General features: G+C 37.4%; 1 protein-coding gene across 3 annotated transcripts in view; it reads left to right on the top strand.

Moving 5' to 3' along the window:
* Window positions 1-18,187, top strand: part of LOC120776391 (phosphatidylinositol 4-kinase beta) — a 139,483-nt gene that overhangs the window by 55,631 nt on the left and 65,665 nt on the right. The window contains exon 2 of one of the 3 annotated variants that reach the window (XM_040107004.1): window positions 9,945-10,017. The exons of the other annotated variants lie outside the window; for them this stretch is intronic. The gene's annotated coding sequence lies outside the window, so the exon portion shown is untranslated. The remainder of the gene's footprint in view (window positions 1-9,944; window positions 10,018-18,187) is intronic. 3 annotated transcript variants of the gene reach the window in all.

Genomic DNA, 18,187 nt, shown 5'->3' with positions numbered 1-18,187 from the left:
ATGGTGTCTTTTCTTTTATGGAACTACTGCTCAAGTTAATGTACTTAAAATACATAAATCTCGAAGCAAATTTTGTCAATAATAGTTCGCCGATTTAAAATATACTATTTGTGCCTGTAAGATATTTGAGATTTTGCAAAATCGCCAGAAATCACTACAAAACACTGAAAACATATTTTTATTGTGAGCCCACACATGAAGGTCTCACATATGCGATGCTTTGTATTTGTTTCTTTTAAATTTTCTTTATTTTTTGTTTACGATGATCCATAACTGCTTATGTGCACACCATATTCTACCGTTATTGCATGAATGTCACACTGCAAGCGTTTGCCATTTGCCATGAAATACCCACGTTGCAAACTCCACGAAGGAGATGATCGCCTCGGATAATAGGCTAATTCTAAATTGAATATTCCTATTTCCTCAACGCCGTTATTGAGTCAAATGTTTTCGATTTCGTTATTTTTATTTTTTTTCCACATCCGTTTGTTTGCAAGCACAGCAATCAGCACATGTTGCTGTTGTTGTTGCCGCCAATATGAGTTCTCTCTCATTTCATATTTCAATCTGGTTTTATGCTCATTCTTGCATTTTTGTGGCACATATTCAATTTCAAAATTCTTTTGGTGGGGCTCGTTGATCTTTTGGGTTTTTCTGTCACATTTTTTACTCCTTTTTATTTTAAAGTAATTTCGTCGATAGTCGTCGCCAAACTTCAGCTGTTGGCCTCCTAACACATCGCAGTGATTTCGGACATTAATTCCTAGGTTGGGAGAATTTGATTTAGTTTTACTGAGCATTAGACTATCAAAGGTTCAATGTTTGTCCAGAAAATAATAGGACTGAGCCGATTGAAAAATTTATTGAACCAAAATAGGCTCCTGCGTCGATGCGTCGAGGCGTCACGGAAGACATTCTCCGAAATAGCCTTGAGAACCGAGGTGCCTGCTTCTTAGATCCCCTTTCATCGGCCTTTTTAGGCAAGGAAACAAAAAAGTCCTGGTGGCCACATCTGGGCTGTAGGGCGGCCGCGGAAGCGTTGGAATGCCGGCCTTGGTTAGGTAGCTGTTCACAAGAAAGGCGGTGTGAGCCGGGGCGTTGTCGTGGTTTAACTTCAAATCGCCTGCGATGTCTTATCGGACCCGATTGATCCTTCGTTTGAGTCTCTTGAGAACTTCCACGTAAAACTTGGCGTCCAGGAGGAACTAATTCATGGTGGACAATGCCTTTGATGTCAAAAAAGGCAATGATCATCGTTTTCACTTTGGACTTGCTCATTCTTCTGGTCTTCATCAGCGACCTATTCCCAGTCTTCCAAAAAGGCCTGGTGCCACCGGAAGATACCACTTCTTGCTAAAGCAACATCTGGGTAAAAGTTTCACACAGAATTTAATCGCGTACCTCTGCTCTGACGACGTTGCATTTTCGGCTTGCACCGCTCACAGAAACACGTCCCGCGAAAATGTTTGTCCTGACTCTCCAGGTGCTCAGAGACAACTGACCAGCCGCTCGTTCGTTAGCTAGGAATGCTTCCTACCGAATCCAGTCGGTGCGCGCACGTTCCGAAGTGCAGTCGCGGCGGAAGAAAATCAGTCCTATTACTTTCCGAAAAACCCTGTATAAGAGCAAAGGGTTTTTTTTATGGATCCAATTAGAAAACATAAGAATGAACTCTTTTCAAAATCAATCTTTAGAACAAAGTAATTGCGCCCAAATTATAGTTCAACTTCCTATTTTGATATCTTTTTGGTTTCATCGAACTTAGGTTAGGTTATACTGTGCCTGGATGTCACGCTTTGAGTAGGCCCACCGGCTCTTAGTAATACCAGATGGGCGGTCAGTTTAATGCGAGCTGAAGTAACCGTCGTATAGGAAATCAACGCGTTTTAGGTTTAGGAGAAGCTTCGTATATATTATTTTCATTTAACTAAGAAGCTTCTATATATCTAAAACGAGTTCTAGTCTTATAGTTACGAATGCGCATCGGGCTCGCATTTGATGTCATTAAGGGGCTAGAGGTAGTTAGAATTTTCAAAAAATTAATTTTTTTTTCCTTTTTCGTTAAGTGTAATATCTTAAAAATATTCCCTGAAAATTTCACGTTGATCCGATAGTTAGTTTTTGAGTTATTCGACAAATAACAAAAAGCACTTCAAAGCGCTAGTGTGAAACTTTAAACGCGTTTTTCTCAAAACTATGTTTTTGAACCGGTGACAACTGTAACTCGAAAACCGTTTAGTAGATTTTAATGAAATTTATACAGCTCTTAGAATACATAATAAACTCGGGCCTGATCGAAGGATTTTTATTTTTTCGATAATTTCGATTTTTTAAGACCAACAGTTAGATTTTTTCGCAAAAATTTAGAAAAAATTTCCTTAGGCCGCCATTTTGTTAATTGTGAAAATAAAAAAAATCCTTCGATCAGGCCCAGGATGATCTATTTATAAAACTAATTTTTTTTGTCCGATTGATTTTAGATGGATCTCCAAGGACTTATGCTTGTCACCGCAAGTACCTTTTTTTGGAACAGGGTCAACACAAACAACTATAACTTTGGAAATTAATTTTTTTTTTTTGAAATTTTCGTGACTTCACGTCAACATATCCTATAATAATGCCATATTACTATTTTTGTAAAATAACATGATTTAATAGCAAAAAAAAAAACAAAAAATACTGAAAACTCTCATTTTTTCGTGCCTCTGACTACCCCTAACCCCTTAAGTTGTGATCTATGACTACTTCAACCACCCTTCTGTAGTCTTTTGAGATCGTGTGAGTAAAAAGCATGTGTGTTCCTTGGGACCCTTGCACATGATCTTGGACATCCTGTATGTCCTTAAGTCATTTCATCTCACCTTTATCCATCTGTCAGCTCTTTCAAAAATTTCATTATGTATCGGTTTTAGCGACTTACGTATTTCTTGTACTGGTTGGGTAGCCGAACGGCATAACCTTGCGACATGGAACCCAGTATATGTGATGCCGCTTCCGGCTTATTTTGCTCATGTCAACTCTACTTGATTCATTGCATTTTTCTCCGCATAACTGTTGAATGGGTTCGAATGCCTGGTGGACTGCTGTGTGCATTTGTATTTCAAAAATTCATGCAGCTAAGTGCGCAGACCAGATTGTTTGCGTTAGCGACACATGTTGCATGTAACGATTGGCTTGTCGCACCCAGCGGTCAAATCAGCTTGCGAAATAACGCAAATTCAGGCGATTAAATTTATGCAGGTGCTGGCGAAAAAAAATATTTAAATTAAGAGAAACGAAATGAATTAATGAAAAAGAGTTTAAATTCAGCTCGCCTGACAGGAAGTTCGCAGATTTTCACACTCAGCACCGAAGCCTGTGACAGCATGCGGGAAACCGCGTCGCCGAGCCGGATGAGCATAATACAGCTGTCAAGAGTGTAGACTGCAAGCAGAACAGTGATAAATAACAGACAAAAGAATGATGTGTTAAAATTTAACAACTCAAATGGCTCCTCGGCTTTGTACTATAATAGTAACAAATACTTACATACATATGTATGTGTATAGTGAATGTGCTGTGGCACATCGCTGGCAAAGTGACGCGATGACCGGCCACACCATGGCCTTTGTGCTGCGCAGACACGGCGCAACACGCCAAACACAAGTAGTTGCTCGGCGGATTGCCCTTCGGCGGTTCAATGCAGACTTTACTGATGGACAGTTGCTGTTATTGTTGGTGTTTGTTGTCGTACGCTTGTTTTTTGAGTGCTGCAACACAGATTGCCCCACAGTCGTTCACGGTAGTGGTCATGTTATACTTTTTTTCATTGTTTTGCTTAATGTTTCATGCATCTACTGAAGTTAGAGTATGAGTGGATGTGTGTGTGATGCGGTTTTGTAGCTCAATTGCCGCTTGTGTTGCTGTTTATATTGTTTCTTGTTTTTGTGCGGTTTTGCGTCGGCACTTAACCACCTCGCCGCTGCCGCTGCTTGCCATTTGGCCCACCCCAATTGCTGCGGGTTCACGCTTGTCCGCCTGCAATTTTATTATTGTGAACATTTGGTGTGTATTTTGCTGCCTTTTACGTTGATTTTTGTGAAATTTATATTTATTTTGTATTTGCACTTTTTCGTGTCGACTGCAGCATGCAACCATGCGTACAACAGCTTGCTGCAAACTCTTTTGTGCAACGTCACTCACTGCAGCGCCTCATGCAGGTCTCACACTACTGTCTTCGTGGGCTGCCAGCCGCATCCACAAATAGCCACACTTCACTCGACAAAAAAGTGAAGCCTCTCTCACCCAAATTTATTCGCACGCATGTGTGTTGGCGTTGTAGCTTTTTGCGAATGAACTTGTTTTCCTTTGTGTATGTTTTGTTTGTGTTTTTGCTTCTTGCGTGCAACGTCACAAAGTCAAGTACAATTCACTTTGGGTTTGTTTCCTCACACTCTCAAGCATTGAAAAATCATCAAGCGAAATTGCAAACAACTTTATGGTACATACATACATACATATGCGTCCATCCGGTCATCAGTCCGCCGCTCTCTCCTCTTGCTGCTCTTTGCAATGGTCTCATATGCCGGGTGTGGCTCCATAGCTCCTTGTTTGCTTTTTCACATTGTTCCCAGTATTTCCCCTTTTATTTCATATTGCGGTTTCCCATACTGATTTGTAGCTGAGCTCCAGCCACAAATTTTTTGTTTTTTCTAAAACTTCCTTGCAACACTTAATTTTTGCACCGAACCTGGCGATGCATAAGAATATTGCAATTGTGATTTTTAAATGCTGTCCATTAAATTCTAATTTTCAACAAAAAGACGACGTTGGAAACAATAGGGAAAATAAAACTCTAGAGGAAGAAGATGCCCCCCACTTCGAATGACTAAAGAATATCGTAATAGTTCTTTAAATATTCCCAAGTTCACATCATGACCTTGACGAGAAGTCGCAAGGAGACATTTGAAAACTTCAATACTCGAACTTACAGGGTTTGTCCGGAAAGTTATAGAACTGAGTCGACTTAAAAAAATTTATTTGAACCATTCGTTACAATTCTTTTAAAACTTTCAATTTAAGCTCCTTCTGCGTCGGCGCTGTATGTTTTGGGATACATAGTAGTCTCCAAACTACCGAATTCATTTTGTTAATTTTTTAGGGAAACTCGAGATTACTTCTGTAAAGTTTAACTTCGCCAGATGGCGCTGTAGTCGAGTTATTTTGAATAATCGACATTAAACATGTAATATATTCGAAACATGTTTAATTATAAAGAAAGTAAACTTAAGTGATATCAGATGAGAATGACCACTTTACTACCTCAGAGATTGGAAATACTGAAATTCTGGTAGAAAAGTACGTTGTACACAAATAGTAAAAGAAACTTTGCAGAAACAAAAAATACAACCCTGAGGTTATAAAAGGTACCCTCATCTGGAATTCATAGATATTTTAGATAAAAAATACAGAAACTTTGCTGATTTGCCTATAATTTTTTCCAATTTTATTTTTTCCCGCCTCCATGTTGCAGCACTTGATTGATTGCCAAACATTTGTTGCGGGATCAAAGCAACCACAACAAACCCACATCAAACCAGCGGCTGAGTACCAATAAAAACAAAATAGTGAATGGTCTAGAGAATGTTTTTGTGTTAGAATGGCGTAGAACCACAACTAACCGAATACATATTTACATGCAACTCATTTATAAATTTTACAGCTGTGTGAGTGTGCGTTGCAATCTATGCCTAACAGCCAATTTGTGGTGCGCCTCAAAGTGGCCAACATGCTGATATCTCCATCCATACGGCCAGACGGCAACAAACGCCAGCAGCATCCGTTTCGACAGTTCTGCTTCGACGCGCCCACGAACAAGCACATTTACTCACATACATATGTACATGCATACTTACATACATGACAAAGCTGCACATGCTGTAAAAGCCAAAAGACAGCCAGACTAATCACACACACACACATGCAACATTACAAATGCTCCAACATACACACGACAATGTGTTATAGTATTCATTAAAATTCACTTATGCGTAAAAAGACCCCCAACTATAGAGTCGCCAACGCCTCGCCGCCGCCGTCGTCCTCCTGTCAGCTCTAATGAAGTGTTTTTCATGATTCAGCACGTGATTTGATTGCTCATTTCATTTCTGCCCATCTGTCGCAGAGTTGATGCGACTTTTTCTGCTGTTTCAACTTTTTCCGATATTTTGTTCCTTTTTTGGTGGTCTATCCCCTCACAACTTTGCCGCTTCACAACTAGTTTTGGTGCTCGTCTGCCACACATCTTGTCTGGAGTCATTTCTCATGTGTTGTCTCCTAATTTGGTTTGATTTACTTCCCTCTTTCGTTTCCAAAAATAAAGCGTTGGAGATTTGGTTTCGAACTTTACGCGCCTAGTTTTCAGATTAATGTCGCGCATTTATCATTTTCGTATGACCGCCGGCGGCGAGAACCATGTCTGTGCTGAGTATACTTTTATAGCTTTTAAAGAAGATATAAAGATGTAACTATTTTTGTTGTTTTAGCTCTCCAACCGTCAAACCTGTCATTGTACTGCCATAATGAATGAGAGATTAAAGAGTTTCCACAAAGTCAAGTATTTTAGAGTTTTTGATTACCCAGTGTATGATCATAACAATAATTCTGTAAAGTTCCTGGATCAAAAATCTCATCTCAATTTGATTCCGATTTTGGATTGATACTTTATTGACCAACTTACCCGGAACTGGTACATAAAATGCAAAATATTTAATTATTCATATATTTTGTCGTCTTCAAAGTAATCCCCACCAGATGTAATACACTTATGCCAACCATGTTTCCAGTAACACTTCCCATAATTGGGATGGCCTTCAGCTCCTTGATCGAATTGTGTTTTATCACTCCAAGCGACTGAAAACGGGTTCCATTCCGATGATTGTTGACTTATTTGCATGTCAAACTCATAAACCCATGTCTCATCGGCAGTTATAATGCTATCCATGAATGTGGGATCGGAATTCACACGATCAAGCATGTTCAAAGAGACCTGTCTACGGTACGCTTTTTGAAAAAAATTCAGCTTTATCGGGACTAGTCGAGCAAGAACGCGTTTCATATCCAAGATATCCACCGAAATCATTCGAATAAGAATAATCCTAATTGTTCCAGGATTTTCTTCCAAAATGATCTTTCGTGTTCGTTAACTTTTTGAATTGCTTTTGGTTCAGCAAAAGTTACGTTCTACTTGCGTTCGACTCTAAACCTTTTTCTACTCAGTCTATTTGTTACGATCAATTTCTAAAAAAGCAATGTTCGCGCGCTACAACTTAAGTAAAATTTCTAGTTTGAAAGGGTCATTTCGACTGTTTCGAATAGTTCTATTTCTAACTGTTTCTCCACTTCAAACCACTTCATTGCCTCAGAAAGCAACTTTATTGCTTAAAAATTTTAGCGGAAGAGGTCTAAAAAAGATTGGCAATTCTGTGATTGTGTTTAGTGAATCCAATATACTGTCAAGTGTCACGTCACGCCTTACCGTTATTGGCATATTGTTACTGCTTAATCGGATGCCTTCAATCCTTACATATATTAAACAAAATATACGCGAAAGTCAAGCAGAATTAACAGTAGCTGCGGGCACAATCGTCTCTTTTGTCTTCTCAAAGTGTCACTGCTGGCCCTGCTGCCTGCTAAAAGGAAAAGAAAGAATACAATGCATGTAAGACAACTTGATTTAAGACCACCAAACACACAAAAAACATGAAACCAGCATTTTTCACGGTCACATTGACCGACCACCGACGAAATTAATTGGATTTCGCCAGCTGTTATGTCTTCATTACTTCCACCTAATTCAATTAGTAATGACGTTGTGTCGCATTCACGATTACTGTCACCGAGTGTGTCCGAACGCGGCTGGTGTAACGTGATTTGCTTTGTTTTGTTTTCGGACATTTCCGCTGCCGGTGCACAACAACAATCTCGATTATATAATCTGACTCCGGTTGAAGCGCCGGAAAAAGTAATCGCCTTGTGTTGTCACCACGTACACATACATAGAACAAGCACATGTGTGTGTGTGGAGATAAAAATGAAACAAAATTCATTAATACAAAATACTGTAAATTATAAATATGTTTGCATAAAAAATCGTGCGCCCGCTGACTTAACGGTTTCAGGCAGCGGCTTACCTTGGAATCAAAAGAAAATTATCAACTGCTGGGGCTTTTTGTCTTTGCAATTGATTTTATTTTTTGTGTGTTTGTTGTTGTGGTGTTTTCCCTACATATTTCACTATCGCCATGTCAAACTTAATCTGACTTCAGTGGGAGATATTGAAATATTGCATGAATTGCGGACAAATTCATAAATATACTATATATGTAATTAATGAATCTTTAATAAACAATACAAAAAAATATGTTTATATTGATCTTTAGCACATTTTGCTTATACATATGTTTATCTGTATGTAAGCACTCATACGAAAGTGCAAATGCTATCATTATGAGTCAGTGCTAATTTTTGTGTCGATGATCTGACTCATATTTCTGTTTCTGTATTCTGTTGTTTGTTAATTTCCTTGCACTTATGAATGAAAATGTTGTTACTGTTTCTTTCTTTTGCTTATTTGGTGCACTGTTGTGATTTACTTCGTCTGATAATGCGTCAAAGGTAAACACGATTTGTAGTGCAATCAAGGTAATTACAAATGTAATTACTGTAAATTCCACAGTTGGTATGAGAACGGATCAAATGGCGGATAGCAACAAACGTGTAGGGAAATCATAATATTCTAGGTTTCGATTTTTTGAAAATTAACCTGATACTAAGTTCCCATCTTACATCTGACTAAATCCTTGTGTAAAACATTATAGGCGTTATGACTAAAGAATGAGTTATCTCGAGATGTTAGTGAAAGACATACTGAGTAGAAGCAGGCTGAAAAATATAAATATTTCAAAAAATTGTTTTGTTGTAAATTTTGTTTGTTGTTGGTCATTTTTTACAACATTATTTTTGTAAATAGAAGTATTAAAAACATCGCCGACAGTCTTCTACTAGAAATTTTTTTTTTTGCCAAACGAATCGGTTGCTTCTGAAGTAAACGTTAATCAGATAATGTTCATGTTTACTCTTTTCGGCTCTTCAAAAGAAGTCACTACACTTTGCAGATGAAAATATGTTCCCACGATATTATGACGTTGGACGCAGATATTCGTATCACACCCTTAAGCGTATCACTTACTCCTGTCATATTTTTCCTGCTTTATCGCATTACTGTATTTTTTTTGATATTTCTTTCCTGCCACTTAAGCAAAATGTCCAAATCTGTAAACGACTCCAGCATTGAAATTTGATGCTTTGCCTTCTACAGACATATGTTCATGTGCCATATAATATTTCCATATGTGATAATCACTTATAGTCGTAAGTACGTATGTATGTGTGTAAGAATTTGTTGAAGTGCACTCTAAAATGCTGCTTATCTTCTTATTCTTATCATGCTAGTCATTAGTTGCACAAAATTTTGATTTTTTTGTAATTTACCCAAAAGAAAAAACGCTTTTTATCTGCTGCCATGCTTTTAATCGGCTGATAAAAAAATATTTATGGATATTAAAATAAAAATTTAAATAATTTTCAAAGTGATGAATCGAATGAATATTTTTTTTATTTTTAGGAAAAATAGTTGAAATTATTGGCTTATTTTTTAAATAATTAAAGTTTTTTAAAAGAAAATATGAAATGGCTTGAGGTAATATCGGATATATTCATATAATATTATTTTAATATTTTATAAGTTTATAAGCAAAAATAATTTAATGAACTAATTTAGAGTTGATAAAAATATTTATGGCAACTGGATTAAAAAATTTAAAAAAATAAATTGTAAATCAAATATAACTTCTTAAATATAGTAATAAAATTATAACTTTTATTATTTTCTTCTATTTCAGGTACATAATAAACATTTTGAAGAGTCTAAGTGAACAAATCGACAAACTTACAAGGATATACAAATGAAAGAGTGTGAGTCCTGCAAAAGTTAGTTTCTTAATTTGCAGAGTACTGAAATATATTGTGTCAAAAAGGTACACGGAAATTTTAAATAAAACTCAAATTATTTAATTATTTAAATTTAAAATTATTTAATCCCCGCCCGATTTAATACAGTTATGTCAACGTTTTTTCCAGTCCCCGAAACACTTTTCATAAGCACCTGAGATAGCCTTCAGTTCCTTCAGCAAATTTCGTTCTATCTTTTCGATCGACTGAAAACGGGTTCCACGGAGCGGCAATTTCACTTTAGAAACAAAAAAAAAAAAAACAAATCACGCGGAGCCAAATCTGGTGAATGCGATGGTTAGTCAATAGTATTCATTGGGTTTTTGGCTTTAAATTCGGCTCAATAGTGGCTCGATGCGTTGGTGCATTATCATCGTGCAAAAATAAATTAATTGTTCTTTCACAATTCCGGCCGCTTTCGACGGATGTTCTCACGCTAACGCTTCAATACCGCCAAAGAGAACTTATTGACCATCCGTTCCTTCCGGAACAAATCCATGATGTACCAAACCACGAATATCGAAAAAAAACAATGAGCATCACCACGATTTGGCGTGTTTTTTTTTTTTTGCTTTGGCTCGTTTTGTCCCCTCTATTCCGATGAATGTTGACTTGTTTGCACGTCAGACTCAGAAATTCATGTCTCCTCGGCAGTTATAATGGTCTCCATGAGATCCAAAGAGATCTATTTACGGTAATCTTTATTGGCTCGGCAGTTATAATGATCTCCATGAAATCCAAAGAGGCCTGTTTACGGTACTCTTTTTGAAAAAAATTCAGCTTTATCGGGACGATTCGAGCATGAACGCGTTTCATACCCGAAATATCCACCAAAATCATTCGAACGGACTCGGAGACATGTCGTACTGTCTTGCCATCTCTCTAACACTTCCCTTACGATTTTCAAGCACCATATCCTTCACTTTTGTAATATTTTCATAAGGTGAAGAGGTCGAAGGTCGTCTAGAACGTGGCATGTCTTCAGCGAACTCTCGACCATCTTTGAAGGCTTTGTACCACTCGCATGCTTGCGTTTTGGATAAAACTAAAATCGATGAAGCCTTTTCCAACATTTGCAAATATTCCTCACACGAAATTTGATTCGAAATACCAAATTTTAGACAAATTCTTTGTTCGATATTTTTATCCATTGTAGAAGTCGTAACTGCTGCAAACAAACTGGTTGACAGATCTCGTTTATATTTGGCATAGTAATTAAGAACAGACCTATCAACCTAGCAAAACACATTTTTTTTGAAATATCATTTACCCGCGGACTTTAATAACAGTTTGCGAGTGTCTTTTTGTCACAAAAGCATCTACCTCTACACAAGCTTATGTATATCTTCTTAATAATATTTCTAGAATGCAAAAAATCGTCTGCTATGAAAATCTACTCGCTCAATGTTGCGGTGTTATGCCTATGATTACATATTTTCTATTAATTTTTGCAATTATAATTAATTGCATTCCCATTTGGTTTTCTCGTGCTTATTCAATCATAAGTAAACATTTGCTTATAAATTCGTGTTAACCAAATCGTAACCAACGTGCGCTGAAACGTGTGTTGTCTGGAATTCCAAGTATGCAAACGTGATTTGAGGTATTGAAATTACTCGCTGATAATTGTTTGTGATTGCAGCTGGAATGTTGGCGTAATCCCACAACGCAAAAATATTTCTAATTGAAGCACATTTACTGTGTTTTTTCTAGTTTGAATAATTACATATTGTTTTCTTTTTTTTATGTCCAAATTCATACATAAAATATTTTTGAGCAAAAGTTAGAATATTTTAATGGCCTATTGAGTCATTCAGTTTTTTCTTAAACATGTGTGAAGCACAACTGCTGCTTCAATGCATTCAATGCCGCAATGCAATTCTCAGATTGTCCCCTCTCAAATGGGTTCACGGAAATTACCGCATTTAAGGAAAAACAAGAATTTTCCCACGCTTTAAGCAAATTGCTAAGACAAAGTTAACGCATGCCGCTAAAACCAATTGCCTCCAACTCGTTTACGGCACGTATAAGCTCGCGACGCCTTTGGCGCGTTTTCCGCCGTTTTCACTTACTTTCATCAGCGCTGAAAAATATCCGGCCAAGCGCGCACAATTTTCCACTAAATTCCAGCAGCTCAACAGCAACAATAACGGCCTGTGCCAGCAAGCGAAAAGCAAAACAGAAACAGAAACAAAAAAATCAATAAAGCCACTTTACACTCAGGCGAATGCATGTAATGCCGTTAGAGTGGCATATGAACCGCTCGAGTGGTTGGCATAGCGATGCAAACGTTAACGACGGCCAACCACCCACACCACCTCGTTCCGGTGGCGACACACGACCACATTGGACGAACGGCAACGCCGTTTACAGTGCAGCCGTGTGCAATGGTGGGCTGCAGTCGACCGACACCCGGCCAATTTGAGCAGGTTCATTGCACAGCGCTGCCGGATTGGGGTGCAAGCGAAAGGAGGTCAAGGTTTTTTCGTTGTGCGCTCAACTTGGGCAACTTAAATGTGGATTATGCAAATTTTTACTACTGAATTCATAAATTTCACAAGCTTTGTGAGCATGCGATGAGCTTTTGGATTTGCGCGCGCAAAAAAAATGAAATTGTTGAAAAATGCCACTTAAATGAAGCAGCAGCTTTGGTAATCAATGCTCATTATTGCGGGTTCAATGCACCGGCATATTCGTTGCGTTTGCTTGCAACTTGCGAAAAGGCACGAAGAAGACGTTGAGTGTTTGCGTTTCTCCCTCGCTCTCTGCTGCCATAAAGTGCTGCTGCCACTGCACGCTTTTATGTCACTCATACGTCACGGCTTCCTGCCGCGCCAACTGTAAACACACGCACATTTGCTGTTTGTGCGGTGGATATTGTCAAGCGCACGGGCATTTCGCGGTCGATTATTTTTGCGGCGCTGTTTCTATTTATAATTTTATGCGTGCACATTTTCTATATTTTTAGCAGGCACATGCACATACAAACATCCATAAATATATTCACATTATTTTAGATGAACTGTTTTTTTATATAACCGCGACCTATTCATAGCACTCATATGCGAGTCGTTCGACCTAATTATGTCTCAATCGATTTCTTCGCGTTCATTAAGCACATTAAATAGACTGTGACCGGATTTTACGACCAAATTGAGTATATTTTTATTGACCAGTTGTTGCTTTATTATTGTCATTATATTTGGACAGACACATTGCACTCAGAAAGTCGTAAATTGTAAGTGATTTAGGCAGATATTGGTTTGGAAAAAAATGGGAAAGAGTGATAATGAAAATTTGGACTGTAATCACATCTTAGGGTACATATTGGGTGGTCGAAAAAGTATATTCGTATTTCTATTCAAACTTCAACTTATTATACCCTAAACAGGGTATATTAAGTTTGTCACGAAGTTTGTAACACCCAGAAGGAAGGAGACCCTATAAAGTATATATATAAATGATCAGTATGTCGAGCTGAGTCGATTTAGCGATGTCCGTCTGTCTGTCTGTATATATACGAACTAGTCCCTCAGTTTTTAAGATATCCTTTTGAAATTTTGCAAACGTCATTTTCTCTTCAAGAAGCTGCTCATTTGTCGGAACGGCCGATATCGGAACACTATAACATATGGCTGCCATATAAACTGAACGATCGGAATCAAGTTCTTGTATGGAAAACTTTGACATTTGACAATGTATCTTCACCAAATTTGGTATATATTATTTTCTAAGGCAACAATGTAATCTCCGACAATAATTGTTCAGATCGGATTACTATAGCATATAGCTTCCATACAAACTGAACACATAGTTACTAAAAGAAATGCGCCTGTGACGGGTATATTAGCTTCGGTGCAGCCGAAGTTAACGTTTTTTCTTGTTTTTTTTCTATTTGTACTAATAAACAACAAATATGTACCATTTTGGTCGACCACTTTTTGCCATTTTTCCGCTAGAGACATTATTCCATCAATGTAAATCAAAATTTCCAGAACAAAAGCGAGCCATTGTTTCCGTAAACTTCATAAATTTCATTTTTATAAAAAAAATTTCAAAATATTGTGAATTTCATTATTTTCTTTCAATTTTAAACGGCTGTAACTTTTTTTCAACTTTCTCGAATTTGATGATTTTTTTTTGGCTAAATGAAGCTTAAAATCTCACCTTTCCAACACTATATGATGTGCCATGTAACTGTGACTGGTAACACTGGAGATATGCGTCTGCAACGACATCTATTGACAAAATACGAAAGGAACAATATTAAGGTGCTTCAAAAAAGTTCAACCTCGTTTTAAGAATTTGTACATTTGTCTTTGTTGTTCGAAGCGGTTTTTTGTTGCCGAAAGTGTTCTTTTCTGTGGAAGTTTTTTCATACTTATTCTTATTAAAAGAACTTAAATGGGATATATCAGTAAGTGTACGGGTTATTGGAAGCATGTTGCAGAATATTGCCAGATTCTAACCTATTGAAGAAAAGAAGCTTGTCTATTGTCATATATCAAAGTTTCCTGGAAGAGATTTTAAGGTCGCATTATTTAAGAGAGTGTTTTTTGCATATTTTTATTTATCAATGAATCGACTTCTGTCGAATTAGACATGATTGGAACATACCCATTCCAGTTCTGACAGTGCTCTGGCAGACTGAATAGTAGATGAAGGTGTTAAAAAGTCTAAAAAGAGGCTTCATGCTAAGATAAACTTGGTAATCTTAGCATGAAACCTCTGCATTTCCCTCATAATCTCAATAAAATTGCAGCGTTTCACTCAACATATTCAACAAGTGGTTGGAAAGAAATTAGCGACGCAGAGACACTTCTAAAAATAGCCGACCCAATGCAAAGCCAATTGAAATTAATCGCACACTCAAGACGCAAACTGGCGCGTGTAATTAATTTAAACAAATAACCGCTTATCGAGAGACTAAAACGGAAGAGAGTTGAATTGAAAGTAACCTTTAAGTGTTTGACTCATACTAGCGGATATAATTATGAGGTTGATTCATCAGCCTCAAACTGCCGACCAATGTCAAACTAATTGCTTTTTGATCTATGCGGCACTAAAATTTCTTTGAACTGTTTCGCAGTCTATGTTTTTATGTGTTTCGACCTATATGTGCTTTCTTCACAACGAAACTGTGTGCCACAGCTCGGGGAACTGGCGGAATGCTCAGAGTATTGGCGCCAAAACTAACAGCGTCAGGGGTCAATTGGCACTGACCAGAGCCAAAATCAAATAGATATAATGAAATTACTTAGAGATTCTCGTCAAATGGGCACAAGCGTAAGAAGTGTTGTTCGGCTCGCCAGCACGTGTTGCTATGCGGAAGATGTGCAGATGATTAATATAGCAGATATTCTTGCAGCATAAATGGAAAGATTATACAATTGCTACCACAGCGGGCTTTGCTGCTGAAATAGCCAGACAGCAATGATTGCAAAATATTTCTTTCCACTTAAAAACAGCAAAATACTGTCTTGTGCCCACGATTTCGTTTTATTTCATTTGCGAAAAAACTTAATTGGAAGCACTCAATTTTAGTGTATTTAAGCTATGCCACGAGTGTAGCAAAGCATTTTACATATGTAAGGAGTATATACATATGTATACTCGTACGTGTACATATGTATGTATGTATGCCCATTTGTTGATACAAAAAAATGTAGCAGATAACGAGCGAGATTTTTGAAAGCATAGAAATAGAAATGGGAGCACAGCAGGAGGCAGCTTTTTATCGGGCATATGCTGGTCTTGAATTTGACCGCCATATATAAATACATACATACATACATTTCTAAGTATATATTAGAATTATTATTGCCGCTCAGACAATCGTAAATTTGCAGATACACACATACATATGTATGTATTTATTTCTTACAAACCCTGTAGGAAAAATAAAACTTTAACGGTAGCCGCTGCAGAAGAGCTGCAGTGAGATTTTTCACTCTTGGGTCACAGTTGAGGTGAAAGGTGGGGGAGCAAAGCCGTCTGTCACGAGCTCTCCATCAACTCTAGCTTCTGGCTCCCAGACTGATGCAGTGTATTCAAGTGAAAGTGGCTGCGATCAAGGTAGCAGTACATATACTGCTCCGAAATGCAATTTCCTTCAGAGAGGTGTGCATTTACTCGAATGGCAAAGCTCTTTTTGCTGGCCTTGAGCTTGCTAACAGTGCTTGTCAAGGAGTGTTAAGCTTCTTAAAGAATAGCATCAAGCAACGTTCTTATCAGACTTGTTTGAATGGCGAGTCACGGTGGAATAGCTGGAAAATGCAAAGCCGATGAGCTTACTGGAGATGAGACGCTCCAACCATCAGGTTGGCAACGAGTCGGTATTCCGCTGTCCTCCGATCTAGCATTGGATATCTGCTGAGCTTGACAAGCGCACATCAACAACCAAAACTTGTGCGGCTGCGAGATCTTTCAGGCTCAAGGTGGAACGCAAGCGGTCTACTGAACTACTTTCTCTTAACTCGCCGCCATGGTAAACGATCTGACTGCTCTCAGATCACATGCAGTAAAGTAAGATATGAATCTTGTCGGACACAAATCGCCAAATCAATATAGAAGAATCCAAAGTGCAATCCTCTAAATAATTTATTCTCAATTGTTCAGCTTTTATCACACAATGTTCAAAGCTCTTCGTCGATTAATAAGGGACTGGTGATCCATATTCAAGAGTTTTGATAATCACAGGGGACCAGCGTTCACGGCTGACCAAGTGAGATCCTGCGTTGATTTCGGTGCATGGGTTAACCCTGTCATGTAACCTAACCCAACGCTATATACGTTGGACTTTTACTAGAATGATTTTTTTTTTTTATTTTATATTTTTTTATTTTCGTAACATAATCCTACAAAGTATGCAATAGAACTGCATATCGAGAGCTTCAGTTATTACTAAAACTTTCATAAGTTTACCTATCTCGCTCAGAAGTCGTTTGGCTTTTTTCGCAATTTTTTACTCTGATTTTTTGTTGTTGTTTTATAATTTGTTTTAATTTCTAAATAGCAACACGTGTCGATTGAAGCATCGCTCGTGTTTTATTACACTCGGCAATGCGAACATCTTGGCAAAGAATGCGAAGAACGTGAAGAATTATGTTGCGACATACGTAAGTATGTATGTGTGTCAGTGTATTTGTGCATATTTCCGTTAATTGTCGAGAGAAATGTACATATGTATGTACATAAAAGTACAAACTTCTTCGCGAACTGAGAAACCGCCAGATAAGTGAGCTGCTGGTGCGAATAAATGCCGGTGGAAATAATTAAAAAATTCTTTCACACAAATAATTATACTATTTCGTTTCGTCTAGCTGTAAAATGTGTTTCACCATCGAAGCTATTTATGCTTCTATTGACAAGAATTTCCTTCTCTGTCCGTTTGCGTCGCTGACCTTGATGCCAAATGAAATTACTTACAAACAGCCATGAGTACAAATGTGTGTGTGCTTTGTGGATTTATGAATTTATTTTAATATTTATGCGCGTTGTTTGCAGTCAATCCCGCTGTGCCATCGTATAAACAAAATACAGACTTACTATTTCTAAATAAAAATAATCAATACTGACATATCTCAAGTGAGTTTGTTTTGATTACATTTCAGTTTTGCATATTTAATGAACAAATTCCAAAGAAACTTTTCGTAATATTTCACTTACTTTTGAAGGTTATTGTACTAGTAGTCTCACATACCCAGACATCAAAGTCAAAAGGAGCACTATTCGAATTATGTCAAGGTTATATACTCAGAATAATCAGAATTTGTATTTTCAAAAAGTCAATAATTTTCAAATAGACAAATCTTAGAATAATGTGAAATTCAACGCTTTTGAGGTCAATGCCACAAGTGGCACACGCAAATACCTACACTTCACTCAGTTTATATCCAGGTGCTCTGCGTGACGGTGAATTGATAAATTATGTCATCGACATTTGAGTGTTGACATTTTTCAATTTTTCACTCAGCAAGTTACTATGCAGATGGCTTTTTGTTGTAAATAATTTTTTGGAATATATGGGATAGTCGAAAAAGTCTTTTCGTATTTCAAATCAAATTTTAACTTCTTATTATTTTTTTCAATTTATAATAGTAAATAATTAAACAAATATGTACCATTTTGGTCG

Source organism: Bactrocera tryoni, chromosome 5 (genome assembly GCF_016617805.1).
Source record: "Bactrocera tryoni isolate S06 chromosome 5, CSIRO_BtryS06_freeze2, whole genome shotgun sequence".
Classification (NCBI taxonomy): Eukaryota; Metazoa; Arthropoda; class Insecta; order Diptera; family Tephritidae; genus Bactrocera; species Bactrocera tryoni.
This window is presented reverse-complemented; position numbering and strand designations above follow the sequence as displayed.